General features: G+C 33.5%; 1 protein-coding gene and 1 long non-coding RNA gene across 4 annotated transcripts in view; both read left to right on the forward strand.

Moving 5' to 3' along the window:
* The window catches only part of LOC129744081 (serine-rich adhesin for platelets-like), a 324036-nt gene that overhangs the window by 285973 nt on the left and 12288 nt on the right, over positions 1–25775 (forward strand). The gene's annotated exons all lie outside the window — the stretch shown is intronic.
* On the forward strand, positions 14574–15220 carry LOC129744082 (uncharacterized). The gene is made up of 3 exons (XR_008736804.1): positions 14574–14832; positions 14898–15013; positions 15081–15220. It is a non-coding gene; the product is annotated as an uncharacterized LOC129744082 (long non-coding RNA).

Genomic DNA, 25775 nt, shown 5'->3' on the forward strand with positions numbered 1-25775 from the left:
CCCGGCATTTTCGTGGTTCGATCTGCCACCATCCGAAAACGCGCTTCGTCATTTTCTGCATCACTATAAAAGCTGATCCAAGCTCGTGTGTGATGCCGCAGTTCTGCTAGATGACATGACCATCTTGGAACCATCTTCAATTGGTTGGAGAGCACGTGGGTACTGTCCATGAAATTTAGAGATCGGCAATTTCATGTTCCATTTCCAACCGCTAGTCCCTTTTCGTCGCGTGGGTCTTTGCCGAATTCCATCTGAAGTTTCTTGTTCATTCTAATTCGTTGCTGGACTTTTTTTAATCAGTGAGGGGCTCACAAGGCCCGTAGCTAACCCCTACTATACCGCCGGAGGACTGACGTGATGTTGTTGTTTTGGGTCCCGAACACCACCATGACGTTGTTGCACTCCGCACGTCATCCCTAATATAAAAAAAACAAACGCGTACAGATTTCTTATAAATACATATCAATTACATGTTAAATTCAATCATGTTTCATCATTTTCTGACCGTTCAGATTGTAACTTAACCCTTGATTTCATGATTTTTTATTTTCCCTTAAAAATCATTTTAACCAGTTGGAAATGATGTGAAGAAAAATTAAAATAAAATACGATTTTCACTTTTTGTATACATTAATTGTTGCAAATTTGTTACTTTATGAAACGAAGGGTTAAACCTTACGAAGAGGTAATTAAAACTTTTTGTAATTCAAATATTGTGATATGTGTGTTCTTCCGCTGTCCTTTTGTTCTCTCGCCTCAACAATTCAGAATGAAATATAATCCTTCATTTGCATTATTGTCACAGTGCCTGCCTGCATACGCAAATTTCGGTCCCAATTTATAGCCGCATTTTTTTTTTTGTGGGCATCCTTTCGTGTAAGGCAAATAAAGCAGCCAGCTCAATTTCGCATTCATGATTCATGTGTTTTAATTACATTTTCCGGTACATCCTTCGCATCGGGCTTGGGTTCATAATCTGCCCGGCTCACAGTTAGCAAAACGAAATAATTGTTTCATCAGTGACAATTTTTTTTGCCAAAGTTTTAAATCTCCCATTGAAAAACTACAATAATCTATATTTTTTTCCATTTTCATCCAAAGCCGGTAAACTTACCGGAAGAGCTCCCGACAATGGGGACGACAAAGCGAAACTCAAAAAACTGAAATAAAATAAAGTTGAAACGGTCAACAAGTGTATACACAATGAGCACACTCAAAGGATCAACAAATCCTGCAAATGACCCGCTCTAATCTGCGAAAACTGCTGGCGAAGACGTTTTTCTTTGGAGACGGAGCAGAAAAAATGCCAGGCACACAAAACTCGAGCATGGTGGAATGGGTATCAGAAGTAAAAATTAGTGCACGACTTAAAAAATTCAAGCCGTTTATTCGTTTTCCCTTTTTTTGCGTTGGCTTTTCTTATGCCCTTCCAACTTGTCACTCGAAAAATGGCAAACTCGAGCACCAGATTTGGCTTGTTTTCGGTCGGTTGCCATTGTTGCATTCGAAAGCTGTATGGTTTGAAAGTCCTGAGAGAACTTTTTTCCTTCCCAAGGGATAAAGGGTAATTACCTTCTTTATACGTAACCCTTAATAGTAAGCACTTGCTGAACTTTCCGATTTCAAATCGTCTTTTTTCTGCCTATGCTGCATAAGACCAACTAAAAGCGGATCATTCACACCTGATTATTAAAGGAATATATGAAGGAATACATTTGGGTACCCAGTTTTTCTAGCTTCCTATGAACTCTAAAAAGGGTTACCATTCCAGATATTTAACGGTGGATAGTTTTGAGATAGGATATGAGATTGTGTTGTTTGTCTGTTTGTATGAGAATCATGTTGCAAAATATGTAAACATGTTTGTTATTCATCAGAACTCACGTACCTTCAACATTCACCTGACCGTTTAATTTATGGCTAGTTTTGCAGTCATATATTCTCCCACCGAAAAAGGGGTAGGTATGCAAAAATAAGCTGCCCCATAAATTTCATCCGACGACTGCATTTCCCTGCGCTCTGACTCTGACTGACTGTATGCGGTCCTTCCATTCGGTTCACACAGCATGTGAATGTAATCAGCAAAAACACCGAATCAACACGGAACCAAACCGTTGCATCCTGCAGGGACAGCAACCGGGAGGATTCGAATGCCCGGCATCCTCCAGATCTGAGAGAGGTCACCACCACCCACTGATATATGGCCATTGCTGAGGTTAACCTCGTCGCCGGTGTGGTTTATCGTTTGTTTTTCCCGGATGAGAAAAGGCCCGAACTAAATTCGAGAGCATGTACGCAGAAGTTGCAATTCGTTTGGAACCAGTTGTCCCCGGGAGCCTGAAAACCCTAGTCGGTCTGGTTCGGCTAGGTGGCTGGATGTGTCTATATCATTCATTCTACGCCCGGTGTGGGGTCCTTCTCGAATTGGGACAACAAACAAACACCAATTTCACGAATCGGGAGCATGGAGAGCCTGTGCTCTGGAATAGATGCATTTTCTGCAACAGATGCATGACGAACGATTTCACGAAATTCGACTGGGGAATCGGAAACATGCCACCAGCTGCCTTGAAGCTGGCCACCCCCTTTGGACAGTTATTTGTGCCACGAAATAGCTTTGGGATTCACCAGTTCATCGCCAGTATTGCATACGGTCGAATATTGGTTCATGTGTCATCTATGATTTGATTGATGTGCATATTTCGCTCGGCTGGAATGGCATCTATGTAGGTATTATTCGAAATTCCAGAAGCAATACAAATTAGTTTGAACAACTTTATAGGTACATATATTCCTAACACAAAAACATCTTAAACTTCTTAAACATGACCTAGTCGATAGCGTTAAAGTCTTCGAAGCCAGCGGGCATGAGATCGAATCTCGGTCACAGCATACACAACTAATTTTAAATTGCTGCAAAACAGCAAAATTTTGCTGGTTTTTGTCCCGCTGGTTATCCAGCAAAATTTCCAGCAATTGCTGGAAACGATCAGCAAACTCAATTGCTGGAAATCCAACAATCTTAATTGATGGAATGTTTGATACAGCTTGATTTTTGGTTTCTAAATGAGATTGAAAATTTCAATATAACACCCTCATGGTGGTCATATTTATAAATTGAAATTAATTTGTTCATTTTTCTTGAGCAACATTTATTTAAATTTTAATAACAAAATAAAATAATATTTGCCAGTGGGTCGGCCTCTTTTTGCCAAGTTTAAGACATCATCTGAAATAAAAATAAAAATTATTAGTTTCTTTAACGAAATACTTATCGCTTCAAAAAATTTCACCTTTGGTAGAAATGGATCATCGCTGGAATATGGAAGGATATAAAATTCGGTGATCGTTGCAGAAACGAAAAACAAACTATCATTTTTTACGCAACGAAAAATAACTAGCAAAGACAAAAACAAATTTCAGTTTGACAGACCGATTGATGGTTTTTCAGCAACGCAGATCAAGTGCTGGAAAAATCAACAAGACGAAGAATGTTTGCTGGTTTCCAACAAAAAATTGGATTGCTGGACTATTCCAGCAATTCTTACTGTGTATTCTTACGTTCTATGGATTTTTTGTTTTAGCATTTGTAAGATACTGGCTATCATATCCTAGAAATATGTACGCCTTAGTGTTGAGTAAATAAGACCTCTTCAAAAAACATTAAGATTCTACGTTAAGATTGAATTTGGAATGAAGATATGAGTTCTTTACCGTTTTTGTTAAAGGTTCACAAAGTATTTCTTGTAGATTATTTTTAAGTGAACTCAATATAAAAATTGATAATTTTTGTCTGGTGTTGTTTGCAAAAGTTTAGCAGAGTGCTTTAAAGCATTTTCGACTTTACTTAAAAATAAAACGAACAAACTTAAATAGAATCAGAATGAAACTGGACATTTTCTCGAAGAGATTCCTTTAATTTGTAATTTTCTGCTATTTAAATTATTCCGTAGGCAAAAAACCATAATTTTCGCTCATTTCGAACCCAAATTAATTAAATTCGAACTTGAGTGACCAACATTTGTATGAGCAATTTGGAACCTGTGGAATATTATACGCCGCAGACTTAAAATTGATCCTAGGTCCCATGCCGAATTTGAGCCAGATCGATCCACGAGAAGAGGTCGTTCAATGAGTCTGAAGTTTGTATGGAATTTGCAGACATTTTGTTCGGGAGGAACATGAAAAACCAGTTTTTCATCAATAAAGTTATTCCCTTTGGGCTGCAAGCCGTGCTCGTGAACGGTCGTGTTTTCCCGAAATCGCGTTTTCCCGTTGGTTTTTTTCGCGATTAAAAATTGAGAGAATCCTGGATTTTTTTTTTATATTTGTCCAAAACATCAGCTGACAATGATTTTAAACGGATTTTGTTTGGTATTCTTCGTCTAAAAGGAATGTTTTAAGATACTGAAATCAGTGAAGTGCATTTGTTCAAGTTCCGAGTGTTTGAAAAAATTGGGGTTACGCCCTCCAGACGAATTACGAGCTGCTTAAAAGATAACCGTCACAATGGACTGGATAAGAGCAATCATTCACAAGATACGTCAATTATTTATCTCTTCCTTCATTGAATATTCAAAGCATTTAGATGAATATCGTTTATTATTGAGCAATAAATTTGAAATACACAACTTTTTATTTGACTCCAATAACTTAATTCATGCGATTTAGTAAACAAGAAATTACATTATTTGAACTGTTGAGTACGTGATTTTCAGCAAAAAGCGATGCCTCCAATTTCTAATTCAAGAGGTATACATTTTAATAATATCTTCGCGTCGTAAATTTGCTAAATCTACTGAGAATACAGATTTCTTTTTCGTTTACTTGTGCAGTGCAGTATATGGTAGAATTTCTGAGACAATTCATACTGCTGGGAGGGGTTAAGGCTGAGGGTTCTTAAATGAGTTTGATTCTGTTAGCATGTTTTGAAAATGTGACGAAATGAATCAATTTAACGAATAATTCATTGGCAAGATTGAAATTAAATTTTAAAATACAAAATAAGTAAGTAAGTAAAGCATTAAATTATTTTGAAAAGAAAAAATCACTCTTTATTTCGGAGTGAGACAAAAAAAGGAAAATTCATCTTTCAAATATTTTGTATTAAGAAAGTTTGTACCTACTTTTTTGATTGATTTCGACAGCAAAAGTTGAGAACTTTCAAAAAGTTGTTCTTTTGTAACAAATTATTAACTTTGTTGAAATAGAATAATTGTATCATATTCGGTTAGGTTCTATACATTGTGCATCAACTGGAAGATAAGGATGAGCAAAGCATTAAATAAAAGGTGTCATTTTTCTCTAGCGAGGAAGTTACCCGTAGAATATGATAACGTATGAATAATGTACTAAAAATATCTCAGATGAATTCGAGGTAGTTTGAAAAACCACTATTAAAAATTTAAAAATTCAAAATTAATAGAATCAAAGCTAGATTGAAGGTTTTCTGCATTTAAATAGAAAAGAAATAAATGAATATCATTAAGCTTTTTTCTTATTCTTTTTTTCCGGTGAACTTTTTCTACGATATCTGGTTCTAAGTTCGAAAAATTGAATTGAAGAAAGTAAAAATCTAAAGAAATTTTTTTTGTATTAAACCTTTTGTTGAAAAATTTACCATTTACAGATCACCCTCCGACAGGATAATAAAGATATTTAAGGGCATATTATTTATTGAACTGGTATGATATAGATGAAATTATATTTGTGTTGCGATAATCTATCTCAACAAATGTGGAACTGGCTATCAAAATCACTGTTGTAGATCATAATAATTGTCAGTTCGGTTTGGTGGTCTAAGTGACCGTTTATACATTTACGTTGAACAAGCTTCGGCTATTGTAAAAATGTTAAAAACATTCGAACGCAAATCGTCACTTAGAATGGTTATCTTAGTAAAGTATTCGCTCGTAAATTTGGCGCTTTTTAATCGGACACGCTCGGTAACGATTTAAGGAGCTGATTCCAAAGCAAGTTTAACTCAATAATTGGACATTTGGTTGAATCAATTCCAAAAATTCGAGTTTTTTTTTTAATTTCAATAGTTTGACGATTCACTGGCACTGTTCTTTCATCATTTTTTTTAGTTCGATAATGTTATCAGGAAATGCTGTTGGTTTTTTTTATCAAATGGTTGTAGCTCATAAAACTCATTCTATTTAATTTTTCTCACTACCTATTACTCGACCTTCAATAATATATCAATTACTGTCATGAAAAATTGTGTTTTGAGTCAAAACATTTAATCAAAATAAGGTTTTTGAAAAAGGACCCTCGGTAATCGGACGTTTCCGGTAGTCGGTCGCACTATATGACTTTAATATGTAGCTAAGTGAGTTCAATAAACGTTGATTTATTTAGGCTAATTGATATATAAGTTTCATGTTTTTCCATTAAGTCCATGAGTCAGTCGAATAGCTTACGGTGTCTTTTTAGATCAATTTCAAGGAAATCAGCAAAATCAGAATTTCCAAAATTTTTCCATATTATAGAGGAGACTCTCTCCTATCCAACGCACTAGAATAAGCTTGAAAGATTACCCGGTTTTACCCGGATTTGCCCGAATATTTGATACAAAATTTGGGAAAAAAGTCCGGTCCAGCCCAGTTGTCCGGATTTGTTGAAAAAAGCTCGGATTTATTCACTTTGTTTGCAAAAATAGTCAGTAAACTAAAATTGAGTTCATACAACACGAATTTAGTTGAGCAAGTTTTATCAAAATATTCATGTATGTAGGTATAGTCACAGAGAACAGACATACAAGCTCGAACAAAAAATCGTCAAAAAAGTGTGTAAAATTTCAAGTGCTAACACCAAAAAAATACGGTAGAAATTGACTACAAACAGTGCCATCTATTGCGCCGTTCAAAAGTTACAAATCAAATTTTCGTGTACCCAGTTTTCAGAAAGACGTAATCGTATATGAACTCACAAAAAATGAGTCCAATGTCTCAAAAAAATGGACGGCTTTAATTTTTTTCTAAATAAATGAAATCAGAGTTACTTTTAAATGGGAGGAATTTCACTTTCTTTATTTTTGCACTACTATGACAGTTAAGATAACTAACAGCTTTCGTATAAGATTTCTCACTTCTTGAACAGTAATTTATGTTAGAAAATGCATCTTCTATGTCCAGTCAAATACAAGAACATTCTTGACGACCAGTCTCACCCAGCAGTACTGATTCTAGGCATCTCAAAGCGGGTTACTTTCACATATAACTTTAGCATCCAGCTGTTTTAAACTTTGTATTTCTAACAAATTTGATGGAAAAAGCTAATAACTTTTATGATTATTTTTTTTATGCAACATGATGAACGTTTTACGGAACTTCAATAGCGATATTCTTGAAGCATGCTAAGCAGCTCATACGACCTATAGAAAACTGACTGAAATCTGGTGGCCCAACCAAAAATCAAAAATGGGTTCAAAAAGAGTGTTGGGATTTTTACACAACTTTCGTGGGCTAGCTTGTATGTCTGTTCTCTGTGGTATAGTTTTCTGGAATCTAAAATTATGATTCAAAAACTGCTAAGGTGTTTTATTTTCAAGTGCTTTCTTCTTGATTTTTTATTGAATAAAAATAGTTGTTTTGACCAAATTTTTCCGGATATTGCACGGATTTTGGGCTGAACATTTTGACATCAAATGCCCGGATTTTGCCAGGTTTTTGGTTAAAATAGCCCGATTTTTTTCCGATCTGGTGACCAAGGTTGCCGAAATCACAGAAAAATCTGCAATTCCACAGAATTTTGAGCAAATTTTCATCACAGAAACTGTGTCACAGAACACAGAACTTTGAAATATTCACAGATTTCACAGAATTTTTGAGTTTTGAATAGATTTTGGCCAATATAAAATATAGATTTCTTACGTTGAATAAGAAAAGTATGATAAGATTGGTTATGTTAATGAATTTTACACAACTAAAACGTAAAAAAACACACTTTATCATGAATTTCCAGAAATTCAGATTTTTTTTTCTCAAAAACACAGATTTTTTTTCGGCAATCTTGCTCGTGACCTCAGCATAGATCTTTTTTTTTTCAATATTTCCGAATAAAACACACAAGTAAAAGTTTCAAGTTTTCGCTAGAAATTTTTCCTTTGAAATTCAAATTTTACATTTTTGAGCTAAGATTCCTTCAAAAGTAAATAATAATTTTGAATATTATTTTTTATCGAAAATATTAAATGTCGAAGAAATGTTGGAATTGACCAATGAAAATAATCTAGAATGCCTTAAACTCAATTGGCAACACTGTAGCAGATTAACAAGAGCACAGTAATAAAAGTGTATTATCTATGATCATTTCAATCCAAGAAAGAATGTAGTTTTGAGTTGAGTGAAGCATGTTACAATTCAATCATTCAACAATATATTTTCTCCCCTCACGATTTATTTGTACTCTGGACACCTGTGGGTCTAGAGCTGGAAAAAAAAAATCGTTGTCAAATTGGTGTGATTAAATCGATGAGTTAGTAACACATTTCGTTTTTTTTTTAAATAATTATAATAAGAACTTTTTTTAAGTCTTTTAGAAAGTTTTTCATGATCAGGTTTGCAAATTTCATCAAACTGAGCATTAGACCGCTGCAAGATTTGTATGGAAATTTCAAATTCTTAAATTTTTACACCTCCCATAACTTTTTTTTATTGTTTTTGCTGCCAGAAAAAGCAATAAAAATATTGGAAGCGATCCGTTCAGTCCTGAATTAGCGAAACGAGTTTCAATTTTGTATGGAAATTTGTATGGAAAACCAAAATTTTTCATTCAAAAATCATCAGAGATGTACTGAAAGTTAAAAAAAAAATCAACCTTGAATGAAAAATATTTCTTTATTCTTGCAGTACAATTTCTACAAAACAGTACAAAAACAAACCTAACTTGTACCCCAGAAAAGCTATACAATTTTTAACAAAAAAAAGAAAATTCATTTTTTTTTTGCGTTTTTGTCAGCTTAGTTGAAAGCTGTGTAACCGTAGGATGAATAGATTAGTCAAAACCAAGAATCAAAGACCGACTTCATTTCAAGCTTATTTGTATTTTCTGGATGATTTAATGTGCAAAAATTTCTTCTTCCATACAAATTTCCATACAAAATTGAAACACGTTGAGCTAACTCAGGAATCAACCAAATCACCTCAATTTTACACTGATGCTTGGTGACCTAAAAGGCATCGAAAAAATATATGGGAGCAAAAAGTCAATTTTTGCAGCGGTCTACTTATACATAAAATAACAGTTTTGTTGATTTGTTTGGTTCCGGCATGAATTATTTTTACCTTAAACGATTACAACTCTTTTCAAAAACTGCTCAGTTTTTTGTCGAAACGTAAAAAAATGCTGCAGCAAATTTCTATTTGTCTCACTTAGCATTGGGTATGGTTTTAGAAAAAAAATTCTTTGTTTTGATAATCATTGAATGTGTACATTGTTTGCTTGCAGAAAACTCTTTTTATTTTGAATATTTTGAATGATATAGGTTTTTTCGATGTCTTTCCATGAAAACTGTTTTCCTTCATCATAAAATTTTCATTTTAAAGTGCTTTAAGCATTTTTTATATAAATCACTGTAGGTTGTCACAACGTGTTTGTAAACTATAAAAAGCATTGCAACGTTTCTTTAAATCCTTGTTTCAATGTGATTTTGGAATTTAAAACGCGTATTACCTTTGAAGGTCAAGAATTTTTTTGTAAATCTGAGCGAACGCTCTCTACAGACCGCCATGAAGAAAGTGAAAATTATCAAACACTCAGTATTGTTTTTTTTAGTCTTAAATGATTACTCTCAAACTCTACGTGTTCGTCACATTTCTGGAACCTATAAAAATCAAGTTAGAAAATCCATTTCCTGTTTTTTTTTCAGGAAGCAACATTATATTGAAGAATGATTAAATTATAACTTTCTTCACTCAACTCAAAACTACATTCTGTTTCCGATAGAAACTATCATAGAGACCCCCAAACCCCCGACCGGTTTTTTTCTGAATAGTCCTTTGGGTAGGGGAGAGTCTTTCCTCTTAATTGACAAATTACAAAAAAAAACTTAACGATGTCGAGGACTGTGTAGATTGAAGAAGGTTGAGATCCATTATTTTATAAAGTTATCATAAGTATCAACATGTGCAAAGAAAGCTTCACAATAAATTCTTAAGATACCCAACTGACTCCAAGAACGCATATAAGGCTATGATCATTTAGTATCCGGGCAGTTACAAACGTGTGTATTTTAAAAACTATTCATTTGATCGTAAAACTTTGTATGGAGGAAATGAAGGTGTTAATATGACATTTAATATAAAAATATAAAAAAAAATATTTATCAATGATTTCAAGAAATACTCTAACTTTTTCATTAAATCTCTTTTTTATCTTTGCACACTTTTTTCAGTCATGTATTGATTTATTTTTTTTTACCACAGAAGCAAAACCTTTGCAAAATCATGATATTTTACACAAACCCACCGTGATCTCTTAAATCCGGTTTTAACATATTTTGTTTTTGTCCATCAGGACACATCTGTCATGTTGCGTAAAAACCGGATGCACAGATTGCGATCTTTGGTTCTGATCATTATTTGTTATTTACATGGTGTCTGCTAGTCAAACAACACTTTTTGCCTGCCGGAAATGGATTTTTTTTTGCATTATTTAAGGAGTCTGCATTCAGTTATCCCCAATAGCCATACAATTTTTACCATATTTAAGATCAAGGGTTCCACTACGATGCTTGGTTTGAACTTCGTGAGCATCCTAGAGTGGCTCCTTATACTTCTTAACCATTTGGTTCGAAGAAAAAATCAGAAAAAAATCAACAGTTCATGAGCTTTCAAGTCAACAATGAAGAATTCTCGAGGCGCAAAGTGCGTAAAAGGAACAAATTTGTGCAAAATTATGTTTACCATGTCTTTTTGCATCGTAAATATCTCAAACACGCGTTAACTTAAAAATCTATCAAAAATAGGCAAAATAGTCCTTATCATAACGAACACAACGCTACTAAAGTTTTGCATATCCGAGCTCTATTAACGTAGATATCACCGAAATAAAGTGCCCGGATACTAAATGATCATAGCCTTACTGTACATATGTAGTACATATTAGAAGATCGTCCAATTAATTTGCGAGATAGAGCAAAAGTAATTGATACGTTTAGAAGCGGGTTTAGAAAATAATACATAAATCACTTTATGTGTTTAAGAAAGTCTTGAAAACAATATCAACAGGAGGTAAAATGAAAGCTTAAATATATGCATTGTATGAGAAAACCACTTCCATGCTTCAATTTAACTGTAAAACTGATATACCTACCTGACCTCAGGGAAAAAAGTTTCAAATTTGCCTTCTTGTTTATTTCTTAACTACCTGTTTTAATTTCCGAGAATTATCAGGAGTTTCACTTGTTGAATCTTGTTATTTCAATCGACCTGAAATAAGGCAAAAACAAGTTTTTTGGAACTAGGAGAAATCTTTGTCCGAATAAGGAACTACCTAAATTTTCATCGATAGCAAACATATAAAATTACTGTAGAATATTATTCAATTACCAAAAATCGTGAGAAAAAAAAAACTTCTCAAATTTTCTCATTTTATGAGCCAAAATTCTTCGCTTCTTGCCATGGGAAAGTTGGAAACAATCGCTACCATATTTCTCCCGAAGGGTCTCCTGCAGCACTCTTCCAATAATAATGGCCAATTATTCTCGCTCCCGAGTGGCCCAAAAACCGTATCTAGTTCACCTGAACAATCGAATTATCATATTTTACCAAGTGCAAAATTTGAATATTTTATTAGAAACGTACTTGTGAGTAGAAATGTTAATTTTTCCGGCAGCCTGTGTGGGAACCGAACATTTTCGGTGCTCCCACGCATCCTCGCATCAGAGAAAGGTCCTTCCTAGGTGCTTAGAAGAAGATGGATGGCGGTGATGATGCTGCAATTATGCATCCCATCAGGTTGCTGCTTCCAAAATATGGTGCTCAGGAAATAAAATGCAAATCAGTTCCTCTCGTTAAAGATGAGATGAGGCAGTGCAATGGCGAGGTGATAAATTTGTAGTATGAATCGGAACTGAGCAAAGAGTGAAGCGAACAATTAACGTGGCGGTTCAGGTGAAAGTAGAGATGAGGAAAAAAAAAGCAAACCAACCCAATCAGTCGTCAATATTTCACAGGTGGTGAGTCCCATCGAACGAAATTTTTTGAAAGTATAAGTAAAATTCCTGCTCCGGTGTCGGGTTGTTGTAATTGGGAAAAGGTTCACCGTAGCATATCGCTGCTGGCCGAACTCTCGGCAGTGCAATTGATTGGCCTCCCTTTGTGGAAAGGTGCAAAAAATGGGAGGGCAAAATATGCAAATGAGAGCAATTAAAGTTGTAAATTTTTCGAAAACCCACCGACCAGTTTCTCTCGTTCGCTTTCTAGGATATTCGGTTTAAAGGAGAGTAGTTTAGGAGTCTCTCAGATGAAGCTTAAGAGAAATTGATGGGTTCTAGAAAATAAGTGTTGCCCAAAATGTTGCTCTAGGACGTACCATTAGCACGTGTTGAATGTCTCCCTTTATAAATTGATTTTCAGAATCTCTTAGTGTTTCAATCGCTAAATTATAATTCTAGCTCATTGAACAAGAAGAAACTCGAATTTGGTTTCAAGTTCCAAACTCATCTATATATATAAATATGAATTTTTGTCTGTCTGTCTGTTCCCTATAGACTCAGATACTACTGAACCGATTTACGTGAAACTTGGCAGGTGGGGGTTTTGGAGACTGAGGAAGTTTCCTATTATGGTTTGAGACACCTCCCCCAAACAGATAGGGGGGGAGGGGCCTGTTTGGGAGGCCAATTTTTTGCATAACTCGAGAACCAATCAAGTAAATGGTATCAAATTTGGGAGGTGGTGGTGGTATTTGGGAACAAGAAATATTTCTATGAATATTTGGTACCCCTCCCTCCTCTCAGTGGGGTGATAGGAAGGGGGGAGGGAACTACCTTACAATTTTTCATATAACTCGAAAACTAATCAAGATATTGGAACCAAATTTGGCATGGGGAGGTATTTTGATACGAAAAATATTTCTATGATTATTTGAGACTCCTCCTTTTTTACAGTAGGGAGATATAAAGGGGGGAGGGGGCCTCTAAAAATTTCTTACATAACTCAAAAACTAATTGTGCAAATGGAACCAAATTTGGCAAGGGCGGGTATTTGGGAACGTGATATGTTCTAATAATTGTTTGAGACCCCTGCCTTCTTCAAGCGGGGAGAATGGAAAGAGGGGGGGGGGGGAAGTTTCATACAATTTTTATTGCCATAACTCAAAATCTACAACAGCAAATGGAACCAAATATGGCATGGAACAATATTTGGGTACGAGAAATACTTCTATGAATATTTGGTATCCCTCACTCCTTCAAAGAGGTGGATGAAAAGGGGGAGGAGAGGTCTCCCTCATAATTTTTGGTATAATTGGAAAGCTGATCGAGCAAATTGAACCTTATTTGGCATGTGAGGGTATGTAGATACGAGAAATGTTTCTATTATAAATTCAAGCCCCACCCGAATAATAAGTTCTCTCCCCTGAATTCAATGGGGAGAACGGGTCAATCCGTTACTTCCTTGCAAGTTTAGGCATAACTCAAGAATTTACAACGTAAATAAGACCAAATTTGGCATGAGATGGTACTACAATACGAGAAATTATTCTATGTCAAACAATTCCTTTCTTGCAGTGGGATGATAAAATTGGGAATATCTATAGGAAGGGAAGAGGAAAGCTTACATGTAACTTTTTTTTTTACAAAACCCGAGAAATGGACAAAACTTAACATGGAAAAAAATTTTGGTATGATTCTATAATTATCTGACACACCATCTTCCTAGATACATAGGATGAGGGAGGTGAGCCCAATACCATTTTGTAAGCATAAGTTCTCAATTTATGCCAACGAAGCCAACAAATGGAAACAAATATGGCATGGAAAGGTATTTGGTTACGAGATATTTTTCTACGAATGTTCTAGACCCTTACGCTTTACAGTGTAGAGAGGAGAAGAATGGAGGGGGTTCCATATAAATTTTGTTGAAAAGCTTGAAAACTAATCAACCAATCGAACAATATTTAATACAAGAGGATTTTTTGGGAACGAAAAAAATGGGTACGATTATTAAAGATCACGATCTCCATTCAGCAGGGGGGGAGGGAAGGACAGGGGGGGTTCTCTTATCAGTTTTTTAGCATAAATCCAGAACATCCCAAGTAACCAAAAGTTCCATAGAATGGTCTCTTAGAAGCTTACTCAGCCCTGATTGAAGGCTTTATAGCGTTCTACTCAGCTGAAATTTTAAGTTCTTATTGATTCTTTTTAGTTCTATAAACAAAGCTGAGTAGAAGGCTATTCAGCTTCAAATGAAACTTTAAAAAAAATCTTGCAAAAATAAAGCGCTCTAAAGTCGTTTTATAGTTTTAATTATGATTATCTTTAATATTTATATTTGTTTCTATTTTCAACAATTTTAAACTTACTTGAAAAAATTTCCTGCATGGAGATTTGAACCTGAACCTGTGGAATGAAAGCTGAGCACGTTACCTTTGAACCATGGCCGTTTTCTGACTCAATGGTATTTAAAACATCTATTTGAAATAATTTACGGGTTATCCTTTTAAAAGTAGGCCGGATGAAAAATAGTAAACAATCAGCTTCTAAAAGTAAAAACAAAAGTTGTGAAAGCTGCCGTACGAAATAAATTATCCTTGCCATCAATTTTGCATACCATGAATTGATAATCTCCGTGTGAGTCGTATCCGCAACATTTAAATTTGAACGTAAGTGCACGAACTGAATTCTTTTTTGTGACAATTGTATCTCATTGTATAATGTTTATTTGCAGTTCGAAAAAGGAACATACCTACAAAATATGTGGACCGTGAACAAGCCGCTGCAATTTCTGTTACAATACAATCCAATTTTAAAGAACTGCAGAAACAGAGTCTACAGGAGGAAGTTGTAATTTGTTTTTAGTTTTTTTTTTAAATATTTTCCTAAATTAAAACACATTTTATGTACATTTTAGATTGGCTGATACCAGAAAACAAAATTTAAGAAAATTATCAAAATTGTTCGATTTTTACGGAAAATCGTCGCATTCAACATGGAAAAATAATGAGCTAAATCGACCCACATTTCCTAAGGATCCATCGATCCGTCGAAATAATCTGCCTTTGATGTTTGTTTCATTGAAAAGGGAAATAAGAAGAATCGGAATAACTATGTTTTTACTAATGCGGAAAACGTAAAAAACTATGAAATGTAGTCTGATAGTGAATATTTATATGTGATTCGAATTTATAACGTAATAATATACAATCTCTGATTAATATGCATTTCCCAAATAATTTTAACTTTATTTATGTTTCTCCCTCCACTTATTTTTGTCCAATTCACCATCGACGTAGGGATAAAGCAACTTTTTTGGGAAAACTTCTGAATGAACATGATAGATCGAACTGTTGCCAATTAAGAAAGGTTCTTTGATGTTCCAAAACTAAAGGGTTTGCGTTTGACAACTCTGGTTCAAGGAAAGCTGGTGGAAATTTAACTTTCAATTAATAAAATATTCTCCTAATATTATTTTCTTATGTACTTACTTATGTAATGTTCTTTCCTCATTCCATTTTTTTCCAATAGCCGGCGACGGTAATAAATTTTCTTAGAGAATGTAAACAAACTATTTGAAAATTTTGACATAACTCAATTCGCATTGAAGTTCCGCATGGAACCAAAAAGTTCGTGAGAAGTTCAACATGGAAGCAAAAAGTTCGTAAGGAGTTCCACATGGAATCAAATAGTTCGCAAGAAGTTCGTAACGAAGCACGATAAGCCGAATTGATATCAGGAGATTTTAAGGTACTTAGAACGCACAAATATGTTATATGCTTCTAGTTCAGACTTTTTATGTTCGTTCAGAAGTCCAAATAAAGCACTTAGGGAAAACGGATTTTATTTCTTTCGAGTACTTTTACTCAGCGAAATGTGAACTTAAAACGTACAAGATTAAGTAGCTATGTGACTTTTGGTTACTTGGGATATTAAGCTAAAACAACCATATTTTATAAATTAGATTGTTTATGTACGATTGAGACCCTCCTTTTTTAGGGCAAAGCTTAAAGAAACAGATTAAAATTATCAGATCTTTAACACAAATTTTGAGATCAAGATTTCAAATATTAGTTTAAGTTATATTTGTGTTGCAATTCGAAACTTCAGCTGCAGCTCTCCCTGAAGCCCAGACAAATAAAACTCTCTTATCAGTATCGATTATCAATTTGATGTTCCAGACTGGAAATCGCTGTATCTCTTTTATTTTAAAACCGATTCTTACATAATGTATAGTTTCAAAAACCTTGTTACGTAAATAAAATTTGATAGCTAGACACTATTCTGCTTGGAAAATGACACAACTTGATCAACTTTCAAATTATTTTCTTCAAATATGGTGTCTGTTTTATAAAATTTTCCACTGATTATTCAGACGAGACGTTTCTTTTTTAAAATAATGCCAACAAAACAATAAAAATTCGAATAAATTCTGAAAATATCATTTAATTTTGAAAGGTGTAGCAAAGCACACCGGGTCAGCTAGTGAATTTATAAAAGAATCACCTTAAAGTATGAGATATATATAATAATAAGATTGATTGTTATTAGGAAGAGAAATCACCGTGAATTTGTTTTTGAAATTATTTAGTGGTTTTACCGTGAACTCCACCAGGGGGTGAGGGTGCAAGATCAGTAGAAAATTTAAAGATGTCGAAAGCTGCGAACATTATTTTATTAATTTGCGTTTTCATAAAATTTGTATGGAAGTAAATTTTTACAGCTCATTAGCTATTTTTTATATTAGTTCTAATCCGTTTTATAATATCAATTATACTGTTGCAAGTTTAACGGATTAAAACGTTGTCTAAAAGCGTAAAAAAAGTTTCATCTGAACGTCCACGAAAGAAAGTGAACACCTTTTTTTCTAGGTTAAGTTACAATTTTGAAAAAAAAAAAATCAAAAACTTAGTTTGAAATATAGTAAAAAAAACTGTAAATTACCACAGATGCATGAGAATTCAGAGCCTTTCGCCTTGTCTTTGGCGCGTTCGTGATTTTTTTAAAAAGGTTTTTTTTTTTAAATTTTATGCAACTTTGATTGTGACCTTTAGTGGCGATTTTAAATGAATTTGCTCGAGCTTTCCGAAGCGTGTTCTCATAAGCGAGCTTCCGAACATTTCGACTTCGACGTCTCAAGGAACATATTCCGAAGGAAAATTTTAAGTGTATGAAGTATTGTGTAGTCTTATGTTGATATTAATTTTAATTTGTTAGTTAGTAATCATTAGGATCAATATGTGATCCGTTGATGTTTTAAACAATAAACAATAAACAATAAACAATAAACACCAATTTCATATTCATGTTAAGGGGGGGGGGGGGGGGGGGGGGTAGGGTCTAACGGGTATAAAAAAAACACCATTTTCACGATTTTTTTCTAGAGCTATCGTTCAAACAAATGTATTAAAAATTTTTGCATTATACAAAGCATTGTTAAAAGAACATTTAGTATTTTTTTCGTAGAAAAATATTGAAAAATGAGCCGGTGACGGAGCACTTTCGAGGATGCCTTTTAGAAAACAGGATTTGCGGTGGACACTGTATCTCAGCACAGAATCATCTGAAGTCAAAAAATCAGAGCAAAATATTTTTAATAGATGTTTTTCTGGACCCCAACGTTTTAATTTAACTTAAAAAAATTTTTAATGGCTGTTTGAAGTTAAAACTACGATTTTTCACGAAAAAATCCGCCATTTTTCACTTGTAAAATCTCCCCAAAGTAAAAAAAAAAACAAAAAAGAAAAACGTTGGGGTCTGGTATTTTGTATGTAGAAAATATGTTCCAAATTTGAAAAGAATCGGATAAGTAGTTTTCAAATGACGATGTCCACGGGCTTTAAAAATGTGCTTTCGAGAAAAACGCGTTTCAAGTTTCTGCTCTTGCTTTCTTGCAGTATTAGATAGGAGGAGATAAAGGCCTATAACTTCTACAGTTTTACTTCAATTGACTTGAAAATTTGACCCAACATTCTTGAAATTTTTTACAATAAGAAAATAAAAAAAATAAAAAAAACGATTTTTTGAAAGTGTTAGACCCTACCCCCCCCCCCCCCCCCTTAAGTATCGGAGCGCTTATGTAATTACACCACTAGAATCGGAATGCAATTTCCTTTCCGGAGAATATAAATTTAATCTTGAGTTAAAAAACACAAAATTCAGTGCAAATTTGAACTTCAGTGCTAAAAAATCTGAAAAAAGTTCGAAAAACAGCTACTTTTGAAAATTCGTCGAAAACTTTGTGTTTGTATTGTAACAATCTAAAAATGCAAAAATGTGCCAAATTACGTCATTTTTCCAACCCTCTTTACAAAAATTATCTGGTGTGACTTAAACAATTTTGACGGTTGATTGATTGAAAAGTACAATTTTTACACCATTTTTTTACGTTTTTGTGGTCATGATCTTGAAAATTCCCAAAACTAAATTCTTATGTGTAACGTAGAGCTTCTAACTTCAGCTTTTTTGGACACTAAGTGAAATTTTTTCTTTAGCATTCCATAGCTGATCTACAGTCGTTTTTCCTAAGCATGTTTTTCATATTTTTTTCTTAGACTTTTAATTACGGAAAACTGAAGTGGCTGAAAAAGATCTGTGAAACATAGTTTAGTTACATTACGAAGTTTCAAAAACTATAAATTTTGTAAAAATAGGTTGGGAAACAAGAGAGATGTATTGATCTTAGTCAGAAGTGTCAAATTGACACTCCAGGGAAAAAAATTCAGGGACGGATGAGGGTCGAAGCAGAGTTTAACAATTTATCGAACATTATTTTAACAATTCTAGCTAGTATACTTACTCAATAACATTAAATATTCCGTGTCTACTTTCTTTCGTGAAAAGTCCTTAGGACCTCTATGAGTTCATAAAATCTTCGATTTGCCATCAATACTTTTTGAATGGAAACTCCCTGAAAGCTCAGACAAATAAAACTCCCTAATCAGTTCTAGAACATCAATTTGATTTTCCACTCTGGAAATCGCTGTATCTCTTTTATTTTAAAACCACCAATCGGTTTTAAAATAAAAGAGATACAGCGATTTCCATACTGGAGAATGTTATGTTTAGTTTCGAAAATCTTAAAACGTAAATAAAATATGATTGCTAAACACTATTCGTATTGAAATACGACATAACTTGATCAATTTTTAAATGATTTTCTTCAAATATGGTGCCTGTTTTGTAAAATTTTCCACTGGTTATTCAGACGGAACGCTTCTTTTACAGTTTTTTTTTTAATTAGATGCCGTCTTTCCTCCAATGATGATAATTTTTTTTTTCTACATTTCTGTCTCCGGATGTTGTAAAAATCAGGGTATTCTTAATTAGTTCTTAAGACAAAAATCCCATAACGACTTCGTTTTTCCAGTCGTTAAATTACTCCAATAAAATTGTTTGTTGAATTAAAGTTGACTGCTGGAGTCACAGACGTTGATCTAATAAAGTCGCCTTTATTGCGTAAGGGACAAAACTGTAACGATCGTACGGCAAGAAAAAATCTTTTCTTGGGGAAACTTCAGCCAGTCGGCAGCACTAATATACATTCAACCTGCCGCAGTCAGTCAGTTAGGAAGGTGTGGGTTTTTCCCAAAGATGACTTTCATTGTTGTCGAAACCATAAAAAAAAACACTGGGCCCGACACTGGAGGGAAAAAAACAACAACAAAAACGTGCACGAATTATTTTCTGTGTTTATGGTGCCTACGAAGCAAAGGGTTGAACCATTTTCTTAACCCTTCCACGCCCCGGATCTTTAACTCGGAGCAGTGGTCTGAGTTTGTGTTTGCGTTGATACCTGTTGGTTCATGTCGGTACCCAATGTGACTCCTTTCATAAGCGCAACAGTAGAAATATTTATCTAAATTTTTAGTTACGCCGCGATAAATCATCCGTTGGAAATTTATATTAAAAATTATGTGAAATGATTGAAAACAACTTTTTTGCAAATTGTCAAATAAACCATTGGTAAATCTAATGGGACAGTTTACTTAATTGTTCATTTTTTGTTTCTAGACATTTTTTTGTATTCCCAATAAAATAATTTATAATAAATTGCAGTAAATAAAAAATACGCAAACTTTTGTAGGCAGATTTTTGAAAAATGAAGATAACCTGTGTGAAGTATTAAGAATTTTTCAAATCAAAAGTTACGTGACGTACATTTTCAGCCTAAAATTCTGCAAATCAATGTCAGTCATTCGGGGTCGAACCCATTTATGAATGTCAATCAGAAATTCAAAAAAAAAAATCATTATATTCCGTTTTGAAACACAAATAAATCATTCGTTCCATCATTTTTTTCGTTATTACTTTTTTACAGAAATTCATTGAATCGAGTAATTCATCGCAATTCATTGGATGGCAGAAATATTGTCCAGCGTTTGCCATATGAGGCCCTTGGAGCCAAAGGGGTATAAGTGAAAAAATTTAAAAAAAAAACTGAGTTAAGCATCTAGAACGAATCCTTGACCGCTAAACATCATTTATGTTTTGGTCTTATAGTTTGGTATCTGTGAAAAAAAAACCCTACTAACTGAAAGCCACATTTGGTTTGGAGGCAAAGCGGTATAATTTTAGCGCTTTGCCTCCAAAGTCTCTATAAGTGATGTACTTATACCCCTTTGCCACCAGCAACCCTAACGTGATTTCCAGAGAGTAGTGTTTTTTCATCGGAACCAAACCAAAAAATTATTTTAAAATTTATCCTTATGAAAAATTGTTGTTGGGAGAGATTGACTTAAAGTCAACAAGACCTGGTCGGTCATTTTTTTGTATTAATTTTTAAAAAAACCTAAAAACTAATATACAATGACAGTAGTTCACAGCATTTTTGAAGTTAGTAAATTGAAGGTCATTTTAAATGTGAAATCGGGCACTGAATCCGAAAATTAAATTAAAAAAAAACCTCAGTAGAAGAGTTTTTGAGTTGTGCTCCAAATATGAAATTTTGAAAAAATAAAAAAAAATAGTTCCACTAAGATTGAAATATCTCGGACGCCATAAGAGTAATTTGAAATTTCCTTTTAGCATTTTTAAGGTGAACAAATTTGCTATCGATCGTCTGAACACCATTTTTGCGCATCATCAACAGTATTGTTGATATTAGTGACTTTTTAAAAGAAAAAAAAACATAAAAAACGCACTTTTTTAGAGAAAATTTTGTTTTAGCCAAAGTTTTAGACTCGATGGTAACATTTAAAATATCTGATTTTCTTTGGCCTTAAATGGGAATTCAAAACAAAGATTTCAAGTGGTTATTTATCAAAATCGGTTGGAAATTGAAGAAGTTACGGTTGTTTACCATAAAAGTACTTTCGCATTTTTTTAATAATTTTACGAGCCACAGTATACTAATCATAGTATTGGAAGAATTAAACATGGTAAATCTCACTCGCTCCAAGGCAAAATTATTTATTAGCTTACCAAAACGTCACATGCCAAATTTAAGAAAGAACTGGTCATGGGGAGGGGTTGCTTGTGTCTCAAACGTGAATAGGATTTTAAGGTTTTATGTTCGGAAGAAACAAAATACTGGTTTTTCATTAATAACTTTTTTTTCACAAGCCGATTGTTTTTATGATAAATTTTATTAAAGCCTAAGTTGAGAAAAATTTTTCACTCGAAGACAGTAACACGATTGGACTTGAAAAAAAAAGTTATTGCGGTTCTTATTATTCGAGTCCACTTCTTTTGAGAGAAGATCAACTAGATTAATAATTTTCATTCTACACCTTTTCCAGATGATTTCTAGTATCCCATCTGATACTTTTTCAGATTCTGTGCAGTCAGTAAGCCTGTAAAAAATATTATTAGCCATGTAGCCCCTTAGACAATTACCATCAACCAAATTTCCAACGCCATGAGCAAAAAGCTTTTCTCTATTTGGTACAATATTGTTACAGAACACAAAAATCCTAATTCGGTCCTCAGATGATAGATATTTTTGATGACAATTTTTTCGAACTATATCCTAGATAATATGGGGATAAGTATACAGTGAAGAATATTTGTTACACAACTTCAACGAAAAAGAAAGACAATTGAATAAAACTGCGTCACGTGGCGACACATTTCCACAAAACATTGTTTTGCGCACTCATCTTGGGGTAATCGAAAATTGACATAACACTGTCTAGAATCCTCTGCCAAAAATAACATAATGTAAAACGGAAGAAAATTCCTTTTTAAGTTTATCCCAGAAGATATTCGCTTTCAGATTTCGCTGGAAATCTAGAAATTAAAACTAATTAATTTCTTCCATAATTTTTACCCCTAGGGGAAAGCATCAGCATTAAAATTTCTTCTAAAACAACGCATGAATCCACGTTCGATATAATGGAGCTCAAATGAACGTTTTCCTCGATTTAAAAGACAATGTCCCTATCCAACTTACTTGGGGAGTAAATAAAAATAGCTGTTTGAAGACTGATTGTAAAAATACTTTTAAATAATTTTAATTAGTTCTGTGTTAAGATCCATTTAATAGAATTCGACAGAAATATTATGAAAATGGTCCGAAATCTACCCTGATTCTCATCATTTTTCGGCACCTATTAAATTCAAACAATAAATCATTTATTCTCTACTTACATGGTAGTTTTTGTTGTGAAAATTCAAAGGCTAAACAAATTTTGCCCGGTTAACTGGTAGTTTATAAATTCATCGAAAATTTAAAAGGCTTTGAAATATGAATTTTATACCTACTGCTGTAAACTTTATTAATCTTACACTTCCCATAACTTTTTACAGCAAAAATAAAAACTGCAAATTTTTAAAACATTTATTCAGTCCACGTGTATGGGGAAATAATATTTTTCATTAAAAAATAACAACAGATGTATTGAAAAGCCAACAATATATTACTTTGGAAACTCATGAATGTGCCTTGTTTCTAGCACAATATTTTATGGTGATCAAACCTAACTGGTACAAAGAAAAGATATCCGATAATAACTGAGATTGTATGATTCCCATTTTTTTTAATTTTCAGTGTGTCCGACTGCTAATTCACATGCTTGTAAATCATAGGAAAAAAAATAAAAAAACACAAGAAAACCTCTTCGCAAAGTCAATAAGTAAGCTCCGTTTCATTAAATGTGAAACGATGGCAAGGAAAATCTGCCATTTCTAACTACTTTTCATTGGATTTAGAGATTTTATCTTAAAATAATTACCTACAACGTTTTCCAGAAAATTTCAGAAATGAATGGAATATTCAAGAGTAATATTGGTAAAGCTACACAATCACCTAAAATATGCGGTTTCAGTAAAAAATCTAAGGTGTATACGTGTATCTTTCACTGAAGATCGTGCTGAAGTATACTGACAAGTATCGCTTTATGCTTTGATAATCATTTTATCCAGATTTTCTTGGATATATCCGGGCTTGCCCATAAATTTAATATAGAATTCGAAATCAGTCGAATCTAGCCAGAATGCTCATATATTTTTAAAAAAAAATTCTCGAATTTCGCTCGGGTTTATCCACATTATTTGCTAAATTAAACAAAAACTAAATTAAAAAACCGCTTCGCAAAGTTAAAGTTTTTGTGCACAGAAAGGATTTTTATAGATAGAAAAAAAAATCACCTCCACTTTTCGAGAAAAAAAAACGCCCAGAATAACCCGGCCGTGAGGATACTTACATGTGGTAGAAAATATGATATACTTAACACATTCAGGACCACAAAGAAATCTGAGCCAAGAAACACCGAAACTCGGTATTCTATATTTTAAAATCAGCTGGATAAAATTTTACAAACTCAGTATTTTTGAGTAAACAATAGTGTTGTGTTCTATTTTTCAAAAATAATTTTAATAATTAAATTTTCAAAGATTTCTACTACGTTTCTTGGAGAAGCACATTCGTGACAAGCAAAAAAGTGGTAAGTGATAACATTTCGAAAACCATCCTATCTTTCAATGGAGCTGAAAAAAAAAATCAACTCTTGAAATCTTGGATAGACGAGTGACCGATACTTGAAGAAAATTTAACCCATTCGAGACGAAGGCCTTTTTGCGACATTCGAACTCATAGTACTTTACTCTCAGATAACTTTTATGTTATTTGATTTTCATCAACATCAACTCTCAATACATTTTGCCTAAACTTTGCGGATTCCGTTGGTATAGGGATATTATTTTTTCGAGCAATAGTAAACTCACACTGAATGATTGTTCCAACAAAGGCACAAAAATTCCATTGCACACACGGTGTGCAATCGGTCTCGAGCGGGTTAAAGCATAACACATCTTTTTAACCATTGTCGACTCAGAATCATAAGGGACATTGAGATGAAAAAGAAAGAAATTTAAATAATTACTTTTTTTTAACTCAAAAGAATAGTCGTTCCACCGAATAGTTGAAAAGGTCAATTTTCGGCATATGGCTGAATACTTCTATTCGGTATAGTTTTAAGAAACTATTTTACGATTAGAAAAATCTTAAAATGAATATAGAAGAATCTATAGCCCAAATTATAGAAAAGATAGTCCCGTTATAGAAAATAGAATCCAATTCGGTTGCTCCGGTTTTTAAGTATACACACTGATAAAAATCTAACTCAGGTAACCCTAATTCATAACCAAGTACCTACACTTTCGATAGGCAGACGAAACGACAACTTAGTCAGTTAAAATGATTTGTAATGAATGTAAATTTGATTTGGAACTTACAATGGGAGGATAGCAGGTTAACAATAGGGGAGAATGAGGATACTTAATGCCTGGGGATACCTGATTCCTTCGCTGTATCTCGAAACAGGGACGTCTTACAAATATCAAATGTTCTAGAAAAATGTGCCAAACAAAACAAAATAAAAGTGCTGTATCCTCAAAAAATTTTAAAAAAATCATTTTTCGAGTTATTGAACTTTGTTCGAAAAAATTAACAAAATGTGATTTGAAGATCTTTTTTTTATAACTTCAAAATGTTTCTCACATGAAAAAATTATAATAAAAATATTTATTCCAATATGTCAATCGTTAGAGTATTATATGAACTTCATAATGCCATATTTTCAAAGTAATAGTAAACTCTCAGTATTTTTAAGAAGAAGTTTTCCAAAATGTATCTTACGGGTATAATGGATCCCTAGAGTCCAAAAAGATATGTGTATTTTTCTTCTGAATGGATCGTAATCATTGGTTATCAAGAAATTACTAATATCTGGCCAATAACTAATGTTTATCCAGTAATTATCCGTTAAAAAGGACTAAAACACTGTATTAATCTAAAAACTAGAAGATTGCGCCTAAAAATATGCAATGAATTTAGGAAAGTAGACAAACTTTTAAAATTCTCTTTGTCCGATACTTACAAACAGTTAAATGAGAACTAATATGGCAAAAAAATAGTCAACGGACCTTTTATCTTCTGAGTTTACTTGATTTTTGCCTAGGGTCAGGGCACCCTGACTGAAAGATCAAGTCATCTTGAGTAAAGGATCAAGTCTCGGTAACTAAAAAAAATATCACAATTTTCTTAGTTTCACGAAAATGCTTCTAGTTCATCTACGAGTTCATGTATCGTTCTAACTCTTGAAGCATATAAACTTGAAATTATACGCTGTCTGAAAATGCAAAAGACGGCGAGTTGCTAAATTTGATAATT

This window comes from Uranotaenia lowii, chromosome 2, assembly GCF_029784155.1.
Source record: "Uranotaenia lowii strain MFRU-FL chromosome 2, ASM2978415v1, whole genome shotgun sequence".
Classification (NCBI taxonomy): domain Eukaryota; kingdom Metazoa; phylum Arthropoda; class Insecta; order Diptera; family Culicidae; genus Uranotaenia; species Uranotaenia lowii.